Consider the following 20,139-nt stretch of genomic DNA (forward strand, 5'->3'; position numbering starts at 1 on the left):
TTCCATCCACTTGACTCAAGACAGAATCAACAACGTCCTAGTTCATCTGAAATTTGTTCCATACGGCCTTTCTTCCCTTAAAGACCTCTACCGATGTATACTACATAACCAGTTCCAGCGTTTCACTTTCCTTGTCCAGACTGATTTCAAGTAGAAGAGCAGAGGTTTTTTGAATGTCAGAATGCTTATATGATCCTGTAAAGCTGAGCCCATTCATTCCTCTTGTAAAAGGAACTATTTGTTCAACACTACAGTTCCAAAAATATAACTGCCTGCATTAGAATTCCTTATTTCTTCATTCTTTTTTTAAGTGCTGTTCTGTGAAATCATTTGTGACTATGTTGATTTGGTATAATTTATTATCACTTGCACCACCTTCTCTTTTTCTCTTAATATTCTCGATTGATTTTTCTCCTTCGGTAAGAGGACACCAGAGTTGCCTTTGAAAGAAAGTGCTGAAAGACTCAACATTCTTTGCAGATACTTTTTACTTTTCATTTCCTGTAACAGGGGAAGAACCACACTCCATACCCGTATCTTCCTGGCAATTTCATTGTTGTTCTTTACTTGAAGTTCCCCAAAGTGAAAAAAATAAAATTGCCTTCCCCTTCCAATATAAAAAAGCAGGCAAAAGTAATGAAAATTTGCTACAACAGCTCAGTGAAAGGGAGATTGATATATAAGAGAAAGCAAGAAAAGAGCCACACAAGTTTTTAAGAATACTTAAATTTCAAAACAATGGACTTCATTTTATCCAGTGAATCACTTAAAGACAGATCAACTAAATACAGATGGCAACCATTTATTTAGTAAAAATAATGTGTATGGTGCCATACAAATAAATGCAAATACAAAGAACACAATTCCTGGTCTGAGGATTTTGAAGCTTAACTGGCACACACTTAACACAATGAAACATTCAAGTAACCTTGGTATGGGCAGAATTTGAAACCGTATCTTTAAGGGCTTTGTTTTGGTTGCAGTAGTAGAGGAAGAAATGATTGCTGCTGCAAAATGTGGAGTAATGCTGAACACAGCAACAAGTACTTTGCTTCAGAGGAGTATCCAAGACAGTCCTACTGTCTTCTAATCCAAATCTTCCTTTAACCAATGTCCCCAAAAGATATCAGTGTTCTTTGATTTGCATTTTTCCCCTTTGCTGTTTCACCTCTATAGCTACCTCTGGCGTGCACTTTCCATTTCTAAAAAGATTGAAGGTGCTTCTTGTTTCTTCCTCTTAGTCTATCTGTTCTCTTTTCAACGTTTTCTGTAGAGCAGCATGTCTGATGAACACCCTACTTCTTTTTCTTTTCTGCCTTGGATAAGATTGTATTGGGATCTAAGAACCTTAGCCTAATTAAACAACAAATACACCACCCTGCTCCATGCCAAACCTCAGCTAGCCTTGCCGCTGATGCCCAGCTTCTAGTTCAAGGGCAGTATGGAGGAAACAGATATTAATCTCTGTTCCAATCTCACTTAAGACTCCTAACCTTCTCGTTTAACCTTTCAAAAGCACAGCTTTTCCTATCCATTCACACAGCTGAAACCATACCGTTGCGTTAATTGCAACAACCTTACTATCTGTTCACAATGCTGTTACCAAGATAATTTTCCACTGCCTTGGCCATGTAATGACTGCATCTCTGTTGGTTTCTCATTTCTATTGCATGTAACAAAATATTTGTCCTCACTTCCATGGAATATTTCCTTCCTCCTTCACTCACGATGTCTGCTCCATCTTCCCCTGATAATGTAAGACAAGTCTTCAACCCACACTTTTCCAAAAAGAACCTCTGTGCTCTCGGCAGTGTCCCCAGACTTCTGATACACTGCCCATCAGCATCCACAGACCTACCTGTTTTTTCTTTCAAACCCAAGCCTCCTTTTCTCTTTCAGTATTTCTATGAATTTAGTTGTTGCTGGTGTGCTGAGACCAATACATACCACATATTAAATACTGTTTGCTTAATCATGTTGTCTGTCTGCATGCAGCAACTCTGGTTTTTATCCAGTGATGTCCTCACTGCAACACCTGACTGTTGAAAGAGCAGTGGAAATAATAATAATGATAATAATAATAATAAAATTACACAAGATTTTGAAAATCTTAATATTTTTTCTGAAAATATAAATAAAATTGTGCTGAAAAAAAAAAAGATAACTACACTATGAAAAATGTCTACATCTCATCCAGAGAAGATATAGTTATCAGTTTACAAAACTGGGGATTCAGTCCTGAGGTATGGTGAAATTGCTGTGCAAATACAGAACTCTTACTTAGACTTTCAGGACAGTATTATAAGAGTTAATAACCATAGTCAACAATTTATCTAAAAAGTGGTTTCACATTTTTGTGATCCAGCCTGTGAGTTACAAAAGCCAGTTTAGCCAGACTAAAAACGTTATCATAAATTTACTGTACTATTACAATTACTATTGCTGCTATCATAGTTAAGATTTTCACATCCCACGAAAATATGTGCCCATTTATACTTCCCAAAAGTAAAAAAATATGGACTTTTCAATTATTGTGGCATTTATTCCTGTGAGTTGTAAAAGAACTGTCCCCAAATACTAGATTCAGACCTAGAGAAATTTTTATCTAAATCTGAACTTTGCATTTAGTGTTCATCATCTCTGATGAACGGTAAAAATGGAAACTAAATTCATTTTTGTCCTGAATTCACACACTATATAGTTTGAATAGCTGTAGTATGAACTCTACCTTCACAGAAAATATACTAGAAAATGTACATGGCTACTAACCTCTGTTGCAATCTTGTGGTAACAAAAGTATATTTTATTTTTTGAGTTAGATTGGATTCCAGCTTTCCAAAAGTGGAAGGAAAAGGCAGTAATCTACTTTTATACTCAGTTTTCAAGGTCTGATAAAAAAGTTGTAACAGGACTGTGACTAGGCTAAAATAAACATAGATAGCAAGGCATTGTTAAAAAAAAAATCAAATATACCTTTTGTAAGTTTGTCGGAAAAATATCACTTGTGATAAAATGTCTCCTTTTGGGGCAGAGTATGCTTAAAGACAGGGAATGGAAGAGCCTTTCGTTATTCAGGCTGGAAGCACTTGACAATGGAGTGCGCGGAGGATTAGACAGGCTGCACGGGAGCTGCTTGCTCTGCTGTCGTCTGCACACAGCCATAGTTCACATGTGCTCTTTTGAAGATTTGGCCCAAATGGAAGAATTTGGTCTCTGGGAATCTAAAACTTTCTTCATCTTGTGGAGGGGAAGTTGGGAAAGGCTGAGCCACCTTGCTGAGCAGGGGATTTCTCAATGGCAGTGCTGCCCAGGCACAAGGGCAGCTGCCCCTTCACCAACATCTCCAAAACATCAGTGGCTTTTTCTGTTTTTTGTTTTTTTTTTGTTTTTTTTTTTTTTTTCATTCAGTGCAGGCATTTATTTTAATATGATTCTCATGACACAGACACAGACAACCTCCATGAGGTACGCAGGTCTACCATTGCTTCTTATTAACCTTTTCATTGCCTCCTGAGCAAGGCAGTAGGCAAAAGCTAAGAAACAAAGCTGTATGAAAGCTACCTTGCTAGGAATCTGTGGGGGATCCCCACAACCAACTTTATAGCTCAAATGACTTGCTCTTTCTGCAGGGGAATGCAGCTGAGGTCCTCCAGGAGAAAAAAGTTGCACTTTCTCTACATGGACTTTTTTCAGCTAAAGTGTAGTCTGAATCCTTTAACTGACTATGTTCTCTGCTTTTGAAAACATTTTTGACAAAGCAGAAAATGCTGATCCAGATGAGAGTTACGAATTGGACCCGCTATTTTCCTATTACAAAAACATAATCAAATGCCTTTTCTCTCTTTTTTTTTTTTTTTTTTTTTCATCCGTTATTTGCAGCAACAAAAATAATCTAGGTAAACTATAAAACTGGAGAACAAAACTAATAAACAAAAATAACCTATTTTCATAAATTTAGCTGCATAGTGGGCAGATGAATTTTGACTTCCTTCATTTTTTATTTTTCTGATTTTTAGACAAAGCATAATGCAATGAAAATCAGTAGGATAATTTTTGCATCTAGTCTTTAGGCCATGTATGTTCCTTGTCATTTTCCTTCTCTTGTGCCGTTCTCTGTCGCAATTCCAGATTCAGTTTTAGGCTGAAGTGAAAATGATGCTTGTTTTCACATTTTCCATTTTTAGTATATTTAAAGATAATTTTTAAGGTGATAAGAACTGACAAGATCTTAAATTTGGAATACATATATTTATCTCTTTATTAAAAGCTTTATCAAAATCCAGCTGGTGTTGCACCAACTAACACGGTGTTAGACTATAGCACTTTTGAGTCACGATATGTTGAAGCTGGACAAAGGCACTTTAGATTCACCTCCACTGAATTATAATTTGGAAAATGTCTGTGCTGTTTTCATAATCTGGCAGAAACACTGCAGAGCCCTAAATTCTCTTAAAAGATGTGCTTTGGTATTATTTGTATATCTTAGTCCATATGCAGATTTATCCTATTTTGGGGAATTCACAAAACATAAGTTATTTCCAAGTTCAGAGTATATATCTGAATCTCTCCAAGGGGAGATTGAGGTGACTGAGAGTTGGGCTTGCACCACTTTCTAGTCTGTCAGGCCATAAGCCAATATTGTAAGTTGCATTTTTTACTTTTCTGAGTCATCCAGATAAAAGAAAAAAAAAAACAGTAACATTCCCTGCACTGTGTACCACTCAGATAACAGACAAATAAATATAAACAAAACAACATCAATCTTTGTGTATATATTTAAAAAGGAAGTGCAGTCCTTCAGATCACATGTGTTTGTTTCCTCCTCTTTCTACTTTCCTGTCCTTATCCTGCTTTTTGCCCTCTAAAAGCAAGTTACCCCCTCCTCGGTATGTCTGCAGTTACTGATGCTATTCTTATTTCAGGAGAGAGGCTCTCACTCCCTCTCTTCCCCAAGAAGGACAACACTGATTCCCTAAATATTTTTACTTACAGCTTTCAAACAGGGGACGGTTCACTTTCTCCATCTAACCCTGTTGTGCCTCCTTTCCTGGCCTGTATCCTTCCAACACCCAGCAGAGTCAAGGGGACTGCCTGTTTCATCCTATAACCTTAATTGTCAAATCGGTTTCTGGGACTCCAGGTGAGTGAAAAGAAGCAGAATTAAGGAATTATAGAGAGGACATGCAGTGCTAAGCTGCCTTGCTGCTTGGATGGATGGCTCTCGCAAGACTCCCGGGCAGAGGCTGCAGCGAGGACGCGGGATGCTGGAAGCAGCGGTACCCAGCCGCTCCGCCGTCCCACGGGGCTGTGCCCACACGGGCACCACGGTGGAGGAGCCTGCTGCCAAAGATTGCCACGGGGAATAAAAGAAAAACCTGAGGGATAAAAATGGAGACCTTCCAATTAAAATTACCATACTATAATTTTGTTAGTTATCAGTGACAGGCTAAAGTACATAGCAGCTTAACTGACAAGAAAATGTCCTTTTGGGCATAATACAGCGTATGGATCTTTGACTTTTTAGCATGCAGTGTCCAGATGGTACTTTTCGCTTCACGTTGTGATGAGGAGGCAGAAAGGCCATTTCTAAAACAGTGGCAGTGAAAGCCAGCATAGATCAGAGGCACACAAGGCCACCTGAATGTACAAGAATGCATCATACCATTGCAGGTAATCCTTACATGAGGGTATGTCCAGTAGGAAGGATATTTTCTAAATCTATTTGCTGGAGACGCTATCAAGTGCACTTAGAGCAGCGGTCTGTGTAGCTGATTGGAAACCCACCCTGCTGCTGCTGAGTGCATGTGAAGAAGGGCAACAGTTTATTTACAAGATGTAAAGAAAAATGATCACTGAATGGTAAAACGTTCCGGTTAATTCCAGCATGCGATATTAACTTAGGAATGCCATTGTGTATTAAAAAGTTATGCCCTCCTCATTTTTTCCTGCAGTCTTTACTTTAGAGACGCGCACGATGCGCTAACCCCCCCGCCCCACAGTCAAGATAATCTTTCTTCTTCAGCACAGCACAAATCCTGCGGCTAACTCCCCTCATGAACCTGAGTGGTATTGACATGGGGGTGTAGAGTCAGGCAAAAAACTAGGCATCTGCTGATGAAACACATAAACTACACACATTCAAGAACAAAACAAAAATCTTCTAAAAGCCTGTGTGTAAGATAAGACTGCCTTGGGGGCAGCTCGAACTTGCGGTCTTGGCCATTTACGCAGGATTTTACAGAGCCATCTATTACAGTATTCAACAAAAAGAAGTACTTCAAAAAGCTTCCTTTTTTTTTCTTTCTTTCTTTCTTTTTTTTTTTTTTTTTTTTTTCAGTTGGAAGTACAATAATTTGTAAGTCAAAATTTGGAAGTGTTCCCAGTTTTTGGCAGTAAAATGATAATACTGGGCATATCATTTTAAAGTGGAATCTCATGGAAGTTAATTCAGACGACAAGGTCACTTTTAGACATTTTTTTCCCTTATGTTTTGGACTGAAAATAATTCCCAAATCCTATTATTTGAAGCAGGGGTACTTACCATAGCAATCCCTGCCTCCCCTGATACACATGCTACCTCTGAGATAGAGTGCCTTAAAAAAAAAAAAAAAACAACACTAAAAACTCACAAGAATATGTACCATGAGCTCCAGATTTTTTAAGAAAAGAAAAAGTTGTACACTGAGAGATCATATAGTGTTCCTTTGTACTGCTTGGTTTTAATACACTGTACCTTTGTACTACTTGGTTTTAACATGAACTTTTCTTCAGTGGAAGTCTTCTTCCTTTATATAAAAACAAGCAACTTTGAAGAAAAGGAAGAAAAGCATTCTGGGCTTTTAATGGGTAAATAGAAGCAGAAACTTCAGTAATCTGGTAAACTAAAACCAAATTTGACCCAATTTTTTCTTGTTCTGTCTTACCCCTCAAACTTGGAAAGTGATGCCCTGAACCTGCAAGAACTGTAACGAGTACTATTATTACAATTAAAACACAAAAACAAACCAAATAAAGCCAGCAATATATTTGTAGAGAATGGGAGGCTTATGGGAAATCCTGATTAAATTACTGCCACCAAATTAAAGAGGCATGTGGCATTCAGACAGATCAACTTAATATTAAATCGACTCACAGAACTGATGTATCCATGAAAAATATCATAGGTATAAAATTGATTTTTTTTTTTTAATTAATGATTTGAATAAATTGGTTTGAAAGTACAAATCTCTGATATCTGTGTAAAGCCTCAAAACCCTTTAAACCAAGGTGTCCTAACACCCTTTCCTCTATTTCTCTCACATTTTCTCTCACCCATAAAACCCATTCACCTTATATAAGCTGAACACTGTGATATACTATCACAATACATGCTACATTTATCTAGAACAAAGTATAAACATTTCCAGTGTGTGTACTTAAGATTCATTTGCTTGCCAAATGGCTTTGTCTCCTTCCTTGGTTATTGTCAGAAGGAAGCATTTTGATTCCAATGAATAGATTCCACAAGCTCAGGTACCGCTGATAATAGGATTTATGACAAGCTAAAAAGCAAAAAGTGATCAGAGACCCTTTTTAAAACGCCATCACGCTGCTGATTTAAGGGATGTCTTAGAGGCCAGATGTAAGACCAAATATACACGTGAGCTTACACACGAGCTTTCCTGGGCAACTGTGCTCCCAGACATATGCCAAACTCTCGCTGATTTAAAAGCAAATTTGCAAACACACCTGAGAGCACAGTTTGTAGAGGAATATTAAAGATTTAAGTATCACTGCTATCTTCAAATAAATGAATGTTTCTCTGTGCAGGGCTATTCCTTTTTTCTATATCATCTGTTCTATTGGCTAAAAAAGCAAAACAAAGAAGAGTAAGCAAGCTAGCAAATAGCAACAAAACCTCTATTCTTTAAATTGCTCCCAGCCCTGTGCCTCTCACTAACCAGATCCTACTTGCAGCCTCTGCTCTGTTGACAGTTGTTTGCTTTGTTTCTGTGGAAGCACTTCAGTACACGACAGATAGAACAAAAAGAAGAAAAGTGAATTCTACAAAGCAGGAAAGCGGTGTATAGGATATCTAATGTCCATCTGTATACATACTTAAATAAAACAGAATCACACAAAACTAAAATACACTCTTCACCATCTTTCCCTCTCTCTGCCATGTGTCATTTACGCGTATGAATCCAATGCATCTCAGAGATGATTATCTGGCAGTGTCCTACTAATCTGCTCATCAGCTACAGGACAGACAGGCACATTTTAAACATATCAGCTCCTCTGTGAGTCTGCGTTAAACTGAGAGATAGAAGACAAATACATTAAGCCAGCACAATCCTAAAAGATGATAAAAGCTTTAAGTGATCCAGGAGAGCCCCAGAACCAAAACTGGTGAACTTTAAAACTGCCTCTGCTGAAATGATGAAGCAGAATGTCTGTTAAGTATTTTCTTCTATTTTTTTTTTCATATTAATACACAACACGGACACATTCAGTATATTTAACACAACAGTACAGATGGAAAGAATAACAACTGAAACTAATTCATTTTGATTTCTGCTTTACAAATAAGAGAAAGACTTGGTCTTCTCTGAAAGATTTATGAGGCTTCCCACCATAAAGGAGCCTGGATTACAGCTATGCTTACTTTATAAAATGAAATTCTGCCATTATAGGCAAGAGTTCATGGCTGTAATTATTTCAATGCACTTCCCAGTCAATGTGTCTTACACAGCTGAGCCAAACCCTCTCTTACATATGCAGGTCATTTCATAAGAAGTCTAAGAGCTTCAACAACTTTGTGTGACCTTGCATTGAATAACACTGGAAAATTGATTTGGCTCTAGTAATAAAAGACCGTCTGCATTATCTGCATTCTAATTATAATTAATATAACCAGGATAACTGCTGTATTATTTACGATTAGAGCTATGGTGAGCACAGTGTAATAATAATCTGCTACATAATTTTTTATTGATCTGATGGCTTTATTGCAGAAAAAACAAAATGCTACACTGCTGTACTACTAAAATTGCCTTTCTAGACATGTCTGTTTAGAGGAAGAATGTTCATTTAACATTTCTTTTATCTCATCAAATTCCCATAGATTTTAATATCAGAGAGAGTATGATGCTTGCTTGCATGCTTGCTTTTTTTCTTTTTTTTTTTTTTCTTGGCAAAAGAAAAACAAAATGGACTGATTAATGCACCCACATTTTCCATTGTTCGTTTCCTGGGAATCATTCATTCCTTGCAATTCTCTAGCAATTGCAACACATCTCATTAACAGAATTGGGCTGTACCCCACAAATGTACAGCTCTTTCTGTTTCCATAGAAGATATCATTCTCAAAAACAAACCCAAAAACTCTTGAAAAATAATTCAAAATTGATAGAATAAATTTAATTTCTTTTTAAAAATACTTAGCAGTGTAAATCACTGCCTAATCTCACGTTTTAATTCTTTTTACTAAATTATGGTGAAACAGAAGCAAAGCTCTCTTAGTTTGGCAAAACTAGCTTTAAACTAGTATGTGTTGACAAAAATTAAATATCTTGTGAGAAAACTCAAGACAGCATTTCTAAGAAGACTAAAAAAATCAGAAAATGAAGGGATTTTGCAATTTCCTTATTAATTTCAGAAACTAGATGGGAAAAAAATAAGCCAATGCTTTTCCAGAAAGGAATTACAAAGCTGCAAACTCTCTAATGCCAAAATAAAATTTAATGTAAAGTAATAATAGGATACTACCTTTGTCTTCTGATCTTTACTTGCTCAGCAGTGAAATAATGAATAACTTGGATAGATGAGCTCATTATTAGACTTTATAGTTAATATTTACAAGTATTAATCTTGAGAGTTTATTCTTAGAAATTGTTTCCAACTGCATCAAGACAATATCAGAAATTAATTATAAAGTAAGATAGAACTAATAGCTATCATATATTTATAGGAAATTTATAGATACTCATGATTACATATTATGTTATTAATAATAGGTAAGCTGATATTATCATCTGTGAAAGAAAGATAAATTCTCACTTTCTTATTCTTTCCATGCATGTTTTCATCTCCAAAGTCTGTGCTTCTGGGTAATGTTTTCATGTTTTCTAACAGCTTCCACACTCTTTCTGTATAGCACTGTTTGCATTTAAACCCTGCTGATTCCTACCCAATTATGTTATCTTATTTCATTCTATTTTTTTTTTAGAAAGAAAACCAACCAAAATTCTTGCAGCTGTACAGGTACTTAGCTCTCATTTGTGCTGCTCTCAAGAGTTTTGTTTGTTTGTTTGTTTTCCACCAAAGCACAAGCTTGAAATAATTTGAAATAACACCCATTACTAAATCATCCCCCCAGCGCAAGGTTCAAAGAGAATACTTATTTTCCTCACTAGTATCATCTATGACTTCCCCATTCACTGGTCCCTGCAGTACCCCCTTCATCTGCTCTTTGATGTCACACTCCTGACATTAGCCCAACCTTATGAAGGGTAACTCCTTACCATTGTTCACCAGGAACTGTCCCCTCCAACCTGCTACTGACAAGGCTATTCTTTCTCATTCAGTCAGGCTCACAACTGTTGCCATTTTTAACTCTTCTAATTGCTCAATGTCCAGTAAGTCACAAAACACAAGACTCCCTCCCACAGTACTGTATACAGAACCAGTCTCTTAGCCATAAGTGCTAGATGTGATGTTCAGAGGACCACCTTTCTTAACATCGAAGATCAAGCAGCTAAGCACCCCAACATCTTAAGGTATAGATGTGATTGTCATCTCTGGATACAAACCACTTACATGCAAAGCAATGAATGCTAAAATATTACTGGAACTTGTTACTGCATTAAAAAAAAAAAAAAAAAAAAAAAGGGATTAAGATCCAATGTCAGTGTTGGTCTGTATATCTCTGTGAAGGCTAGATATGTGTGCTTCACTGAAATATTCTATTTTAACATAATTGAAGCACAAAATGAAATATATAGGTGCTCTACAGAGTGCTTCGGTTTTGTATATGAGGACTTCTTGTAGAGTAATGCTCTGTTATATTTCAGTTTCCTAAGACGATGAACATGCAATCATAAACACATTTATACTTCTGTGAGAGGAACAAAGATGTCCAGTATCATGGCACTCAGAAATTCCCTTGTTCCCTGATCTTATTCAGATTTCTGCTGTGAAATGGCAAAATTATGACATTTACAAATTGGATTCTAAGAAGGATAGAGGTCAGAATTACGTCTAGATGCTTGTCATGGTCTACCATTTGGATTACATGTGGAACTGTGGAACTGTGATTGAGCAATTGTTTTCCCTGAATTTGGATGGATGAGAGAATGGATGTGCTCTCTATCTTGGTATCTGGGATCACTCCAGAGAACCTGCTAGAATAATTACTTTTGTTTTATTTTATTCCACATATAGCAAAATTTCAGGAAATGTATGAATACATCCTTCACAGAGAACAGTCAGTGATTTTTGCTTGGAACAGCTCTGTAGAGAAGGCAAGAAAAGTATCTCATGCCTATTTTTCTTATAAGCAAACAAAACTGTCTTATGTCTTGAGAATGGAGAGATGCCAAAATTCCTTCTTTCTTCATGCAGTGTTCAGCTGATTGCAGTGGGATTTGTTTTTGAATGTCCTAAAGACTTTTTTTTTGTTATTATGTAATACCAAAAAAGGAATTACTGAATTATTTATTTTTATTATGTGTTGTTATGGCCTATTATAAGTCAAGACTGGGCTTTTCATGACATCTCAATTATTTCTATGTTCAGTGGATCCATTTTGAAGACATAACAGTTCTGTAAACTCATCCTGGCTCCAAAAGTCAAGCTGAGTTCTTTCTATATCACTCATCACCAACACGAGTGTTTCTGAGGACCAAATTAGGTCTTTTTTTAATGACAGCTGTTGAAGGCATTCAATGGCCTCAGTAGGTTTGTACTGATATAGAACTGCTTGGCTTTTATTAAACCATTCAGACATGGATACGTATGAGTAAAATCCAGTTCACACTAACTTAGTTGTATTCTGTTGTACCAAAAGAAATGAAAAAGAGTAAACTTCATTTTTCGTCCGTGAAGCTTACAGATTTAGTTTCGTATGCAGACAATGAGCAGATCTATTGGCCAGATGGATAATATCACTGAAGCTGTTCTTCCAGGCAGAGTCATATAGTAAACCTGCGAGAATCTCACAAAATATGTATTATTCTTAAATTTGCTAAATAAAGCACAAATGCACTATTTTGGTTACAGTATCCATACCTAATTAAAGTTTCTCAACAGCTTAGAATTTCTTATATTTCTGCCTACTTCTTAAACATTACATTTGAGGTTAAAGCTTTACATAAATAACAATAAAATTTGGGAAACACATTTTTTTTTTTGAGGGGGCAGATTTTGGGATCTTGAGATAAATTCAATAAATTGAAAGGTTATCGCCAGTAAAAATGTCTAACTGTATTTTTAACAAAACATCTTTTGGCAATTTAACTGAAACCAGTTAAACTCATAAATGTTTAGTCCACAGTAAATAGAGATGATTTTGGTAGACTATAGAGGAAATACTAGAATAGAAAGATAAGAAGATACTGAAAAAATACATCATCTAAGAATCATCTAACCATATCTGCTAATGTTATGTTTTCAAACTGTTTACCTAAGAAAACCCTAGGCTTTTAGCTTATTTAACCCCAAACAGTTCACTTTGAAAGCATTGCTTCAAATTTTGCTACAACCTTATAAAATATGCATTTCATTTTTCCCCATTTCTTCAGCCCATGCAGATAGACAAAGGGATGTCACTGTCAGGCTATAACAGGGATATATTCTATGTGTTGTAAGAGAGATATATTGCAAAATCCTTCAAAATATGCATTGTTATCATCAAAAGTTGAGGATGTGGCTCCATCCTCCCAGACCCTCCCACATCAGTTTTTAATCTGAAGGCTGTGCATCATTGGCTATTATTGCTCAGACTATTCACTAACATTAAAGATGAGACATTTCGCATTTTCTACGCTGGCTAGAGACTATGGGAAAACAAAACCGTTGTGATGAAACTTAGCCTACAGAAAAGTGTTTCTGGACAACTGCAGCCACAGCAATGTAAGAACACCTATTATCTCCTGTGACCCCTTCACTTTTGCTGATGGCTGAACTTCAAAGCCTACTTTTGGACAAGTTAAAATACTATCATGATTAATACCAGGGATATAATTTTTTACACCAAACTACACAAGGAAATTAAATTACAGTCGTCATCGTATCATTCCCCCCCCCCTTCCTCCCATCAAGCTAATGCACTATAAAGGTTGCAGTTACAAATCACAGATCTGTTCATGGATATTTCATGAGCCCAAAAAAGGCTAAATTTGTTAGATAAATTATTCATTGTGAATTATTTGCTCAGCTATATACTTTGCATGTGCACTGTATTTATAAATTTAGCAGGGATTCTGGTGGTACCTCGGGAAGAAGCACAGTGTAAATTCCTTATATTCTGCTGCAGTGTTCAATTTGTCTCACCGTATGTGTTCTGCGGGTGAAATTCAGCCCTCCCACACACTCGCTGGTTACCGAGGCTTTCCACACCATTATGAAATCCACCCCCCGCCCTCAGCCCACAAGTAGGCTGGACTCGCAGCTAGCTATGGTTAACACCTCCCCTGTGGTGGGTGTTAAAGCCACCATATCTGCACAAGGAAAGGGGTGCTGTCAAGTTATTAGAAATGCTTTGGGTTAAACTTGCTGTTGGTTTGACATGCCCAAAGACAGATGATTCTGGGCAGCAGCAGGGCAGGCAAGCAAAAGCAGGATGGAGAGGCAGGCAAAGGCCTTCCGACTCAGCTCTGGTCACCCCACAGCCTCTCTTGAGTTGAAAACCTCACCTGAATGTACATTACACCCCACCACTCATTTCCATTTTATGGAAAAGGCAGTGTGTTAGTCTTCTTGATTCTGATGAAGCAAAATTAGAGATTTCATGTTAAGGTGTCAGAGGAAATCTGAAAACTCTCACTGACCAACCTTGAATTTCCTCCCAGTAGGGACTCCAGAAAAAGTGGGAAAATCTCTCTGAGCAAATATGCCAACGTGAGCATTAAATGACAAAACAAATAAGCAAACCTGTTTATGTTGTATACCAGGTTAAATCTCCTTGGAAGATACTTAAATCTTCCAAGAGAACAAGTGAAACAGTATCAGTATCTTTTTACAGGTGAAAAGTCAAATATGGTAGAATACAGAATTGTATGCTATTAGCAAGAAAAGAAATTGTAATGAAAAATGAACAGTGATTTTAGAGACAGCTAAACAATTTTTATTTTAGCAGTGATACAGAGCAGGGAGATGACTTGCCAGTATATTGACTGAACACTTTTATCCTTTCGGCTGCTTAACTTCTAGCAGAAGTAACTTGAACAGGACTACAGTTTAATACACTACGGCTTACACAGAAGGTATTATTTTCTCTTTGACAGGGTCCAGTGCTATTTTTACACTGTTTGATAGAGAGCTGCTGTTAGGCCTCAGGGAAGGAATAGCGATTCTTTAAGTAGGGCTTGCCTAACAGCAGCATCCTCCCTCCTGCCACTTTATCCACCTACGATATAAGAAGCGCTTGACTCTCCTTTTGCTTTAAAAAACACACATCGTTAACTATCTCTTTGGTAATCCGCCTAACAAACCCCAGCTTGTTTGTCTGGGATGCCTAACTCCGACACCAGCCGCTCTGTTTGTTCGTCCCTTCCTCCCCACTCCAGCGCCCAGCCTCCCTGCCTCCTCAATCACATGTGTTGTTTCTCATTTAAATGAACAGTTGGATTCTTTTATTTCTTACAAGTGCTGGATTCGCCTTATCGCCCTCATTCCTTTGGGGGTTGCCAATTGGTTTTATCCACGGATGTATCATTTCTCATGCTTCCCTTTTTTCTTACAAAGAGAAAGAACCACTTCGTCAACAAGCCTCTCTGGAGTGGAAGATTAAAAACCTAGACATCACCTACCTTGCAGCGCTACTCCCAACTGGGTTGTGTAAAACTCAATTAAACTTGTCCCCATTGAATACTGCATTACAGTACATTAAACAGAAAATTCTTCAAGCGTGATGACAAAGCTTGAAACCTTGCCTCAAAGCTGTTCCTTGTAGCTTTCTTTAACATTTCAGTCTTTATGGTGCAAGTCTCCCGTTGACACAACTTTAGTCCAGCTATGAAAAATCACAGAGCCCCACAGGGATTAAAAGAGAAAGAGGAGGGGAAAAAAAAAAAAAAAAAATCCTGTCAAAAGCTGGTCTTGGCACTTTCCTTAGTGCATCTATTGAAACTATATCACCATCAGACAAACCTGAGAAGTATTTGAAAGAACTATGAAAATTTAACAATTTAGAATAACACTATGTTCACTCTGTTCAGTTGCTTTTATGCATTTGCCTTTCTCCAGGAAAAGCAGGTATTCACAATCTTTCCCAATTTGAAATGTTACATAACACATTAAGATTAGACCAAGATATGAATTAGGAAAGGGTACAGTTCTAAAAAATGGTGTCAAGCCAAGATTTAAAACCTCTTCCCAAATCCAAATGCCAGTGCTTTCTGTGGAAGTACAAATTAATATCCAGATATGGAGTCATACCTCATTTTGATGTAAATGAAATACCAGAACTGGCTGGTAATATTTTAAGTATTAGTTTCTTCTGTCTGAGAGCCGACAATAAATTTACCTTGAATTTGTTTCTACCTGATGGTAAACTCTCTCTCCAACTAATGACCAGAGTGTTTTCAAATTCACAGCATCTGAAAATGAATTGTCGATGGGATAAGAAAGTATTTTACAATAAAATCTCCCAAAGGAAGAGTCATGCATAGAGAAAAATGGAAAAAGAGTGCACCAACTACATTCAGAAAAACTCCCACTTTTCTTACACAAACCTAATGAGATACAGCCGTGCTACATGTCAGCACCTCCAACTCCAAGTATATACAACAGTTCTCAAAAGCCTGGCTGACTGAGTAGTTACATTTCAACAATACATCAATATACTTCCAAATAATCCTTTATTCTCTTTGACTCCTTATAGTGATAGATGTAGAGACATGCTGAGCATCCAAATCTTTCCTGAATAATAAGGCTTGAAATGTTTGCTACTTACCTTGTGCCTTAAAAGGATACATACTGTTACTGCATGCTACAAAGCATTTAAAAACATTGCCACTCAAGAAAACTCTCCTGCATTTCAGCCATGAATGCCATACATTCACTATTTGGGCTCCTCAAACATGAAGAGTAATATAAAATACTTTATTTTTCTTGTGTGTGATTAGTTTAGCTTATATGAAATATTTTGAGAAGGTGATACAAAAATAAAATAAAATAAAAATTGAAGATGCAATATATGCTATTGCTATTGGTCTGTAATTTATCAGTCCACCTGATCAAGTGCTAGACTATCAGATGCAGACCACTCCATAAACTCCAAAAAAGAGACAATTATGCATCTTATTTTCAAAAGGAAACGAAGGCAAATGTAATTAAGCAACCCACATATTATCAAAATGCTAGGATTCAATTACTTCTGGCAGTCCTTTTCATCTCCTGAACTCTACGTAAAGTCCTGCACTGCTTCTCTCTGGTGTTTTAATTTACCAAACAGCCCCACTGGTAATGTAATAATTAGAATCTACGATGAAGAGATGGAAGAGGGCTTGTAAGTCCCTGCTGATGACTTACCCTGTCTTGTGGCAATTTTATCCCATCTATCAAGGGCAGGGTTAAGCATCTTTGGGTGTTTATAATTGTTATATGTTATACATACAGGAAAGGACTACTCAGAGACTCAGTTCAGCCTTTTTTGGATATTTCCTCTATGAAAGAAAAAAAAAAAGGAATGAGAAAAATTATGGGATGGCTCTTTATTCCACTATATTGGTTTTGTACCAGTAGATGCCAATGAAAATAACTGACTATGATACAATAAATGAATAAATAAATAATAATAATAATAAAATGCAGCAACCAAATCCTATATACTGAAAATATTTTAAGTACCCCAAAACCTAAACAGATGCTCCATATGTTAAGGATATAATTTAACGGGGTTGGTGCTATGGAAAAAAAAAGCACAGTATTTTCCATAGAAACAACAGTTACGTCATGTCAAGATAAAGCAAAATAATATAATAACCCTATAAGAATATTGAGTTTAAAACTCTAGCTTGTCTCTAATAATATCAAAGAAATACAAGATTGCTTCCTAAGTGAAGCAGAATTCTTATGCTTTGGAATAGAGTTTTTTCTCTTTTTCATTTACGGTGTTATTCTACAAAACTCCCAAGCTTAACAAATATTAACACACTTTCATCAGAGGTGTCATATGAAAATAAATAATTGGAAAAGGAACAGCACAACTTTTCATTGTGCTCAGCTGGGCATATGCCTCTACTAGCTAATTTTTGGGGGTAAAGCTAGATAATTCATTGCAGCAGGAATCACAGCCAACCTTGTACCAGGATCTGACAAGTTGTTACTATATAAAAGTGACACAGTTTGATAAATCAGGTGTTTGATTCATGGCATACTGCTAAAATCTGATAGGATCACTTCCAGAACAGAGAATTAGGTTCAGATTTACCATTAAAAAAATGTAGGTTGTTTCTTTCTCTCAGTAACTAGCATCATTAGTAATAGTGGATGGAATCTGCCAATTGAAAAAGCAAATTGACCCAAACTTCCTCTACAAAGAAAGAAGGTAAACTACATAAAAATAAAGACTGCTTCCGAATATTAATGGTAGTCCGTCAGGCAAGTGTGCTCAAATGAAACATCAGCTAATCAGCTGCTATTGATTCTTCTGTAATACTAACATCTCAGAGACAAGACAACAGACATGATACAGCACACAGAACTGACATACAAAAAGAGCACATCGGATCTTAAGAATTTTCTTCAGTATCTTCAGCTTAAGAGCCAACTCTTCAGATTCACACCTACTGGTTTAAGCAGGAGCTAAAGAAAATGCTTTTGCTAAGGAAAGTACTTATCAATGGGTGCTTTTTCAGACTTCCCTGATGAAGGATCTCAATTATCTCTGAACAATTAGACTTCTGATAATTCATCTATTCACATGTTTAGACTTTTCAATAAGTACTGACACAACAAAAATCCAAGTGCTAATGCTAGGATCATGCTTTGCTTTGCTGAACATGTACATGTGTTCTTAAAAGGAGGAAGGTCATGTATCACTTCATCACTTTTTTGGAATCTTCTAGCTGAATATATTACAGATTTTTTTAGATCTGACATTAGTTTTTCTCCTTAATGTCACTTAGGAGTATTTTTATAAAGGAGAGGGATAGTATTTTGGAAAGAATACCAATTGTTATTAAACCATGGATCTGTGCTTTTTGTTGTTGTTGTTGTTTTTTAACAGATCTGCCAGAAAGAGTCAAGTTGCTCAATTTCCAAAGTTAATCCATTTGTTATATGTCCTATAATTAAGTCCAAACCAAAGAAACAATGCAAAAATTTTTTTTTCACATGTTTCTGCAGGACAACAAATAAGGAATTGTAGGAAGTGCATCAGATAGACAGAGCAGTACCACACATGGAATCAGATGATCATATTGTGCATATTGTGGCAAGCCAGAAAATTTTCATGTTTCACGTGTTATGGTCCAGTGGACGTAATTGAGAAATAGCTTGCATGTACAAAACCAGTATTCTCTCCTTGACTCACTGCAAAGCTTATGACATTCCGGGATTTACAAAGTAAACACATGGAAAGAGAAAGAACTGTATTTACAGAGCTGACCTCAGCAGATCTGAGATAGTGCAAAGGGTTGAGAGTGTCTTCCAAGAAAACAGCAAAACCTGTTCATTCTTTAAGCTATTATTAAAATTTCAACTTTTCCCCTAATTTAACTAGTTAAAAACAAATAAAATGCATAATAGTTTGCAGTACAAACAGCTTCCTTAGTAAATTGCTGCTGGAGCACTGGCCCATGAAAGACGGGACAGGGTTCTGAACATATAACCAACTCTTACTTAGCCCTAATTAATTTCTATTTTAGGAGGGAAAGGAAGATAAAAGTCTTGAAGTCATACTTCAGGCTACACTTTCCACCAAAGTAAGCCACTGAAAAATATCATTGTTTGTGATTTTATACTTCATTTGCTCCAACGATAAATATAATTTAATTGAACCTTAATCATAAAACTGGCTTAGCCTTAGCAATCTGTCAGTCTTATTTTAAATTTTCATTTAATTGTAACTTGAAAATGCATTTAAACCTCTCATAATTTAAATCCATTAAAATGCACATGCAGCCACCATAAAAGCAAGCCTGTTCCCATTTAAAAGAACAGTTTATTAATAGAAGATGCACAGTGATCACTTGATGCCAGCGTCTCATTTCCTAGTATAGAATAGTTCCTTATAATCTCATAGTTTGAGTTCAATTGCCCATCTTATAGTGAAAGCGAACTTTTTGGCTGGCCAAAGGCACAGTTGTCTCCCCTATATCTCAGATGCTTCTGTTCCTATGTTTCTGAACATTTGTTTCAGCTAGCAGATGAACCACAATACCTCACTGTGATTTCAGAAACTAACAGTGTGTATCGTTAGTATGCACAGTCAATTCCTCTTAGCACACCGATCCTTGGCTTTCTCAAGAGTGTCTTTCATTTGTTCAGATTTTGAATAATTTGTGTACTGTTCTTACTGTACAATGGGATGGTTCTACCACATTATTTTTATATATTCAATTGAAAAAGCAAATTTCCATGTTTTTTATGTGTATCTATGTCATCACTGTTACAAGGAATACTCCAATCACCAAAATAATGCTACAGAGAACAATATCTATTACCTATGTACTTCTATTTTTTAAATAAGAAGTTACAACTGTTATAAAGCTGTCCGATTAATTGAATACACCTGTGTTCTAGTGTGTCTAATACACTCTAAGTTTTCAATATTCATTTTACACTGATTTGCAGACCCTAAAATTTATGTTTTTCCATGTTGTCTCTTGTGTTCATCACTTTACTGCAAAAACAGTGCTCTCCTGTAATTTGTAAAACTAAGACTAGCACATTTCTCGAGTCCTTAACAACATTAGCTATCACTTCCTACCTCTG

At 36.5% G+C, this 20,139-nt stretch overlaps 1 protein-coding gene across 4 annotated transcripts in view; it reads right to left on the minus strand.

Annotated features, from left to right (window-relative positions):
• The window catches only part of ZFPM2 (zinc finger protein, FOG family member 2), a 317,702-nt gene that overhangs the window by 78,573 nt on the left and 218,990 nt on the right, over positions 1 to 20,139 (minus strand). The gene's annotated exons all lie outside the window — the stretch shown is intronic.

This window comes from Anas platyrhynchos, chromosome 2, assembly GCF_047663525.1.
Source record: "Anas platyrhynchos isolate ZD024472 breed Pekin duck chromosome 2, IASCAAS_PekinDuck_T2T, whole genome shotgun sequence".
In the NCBI taxonomy this organism is placed as follows: Eukaryota; Metazoa; Chordata; class Aves; order Anseriformes; family Anatidae; genus Anas; species Anas platyrhynchos.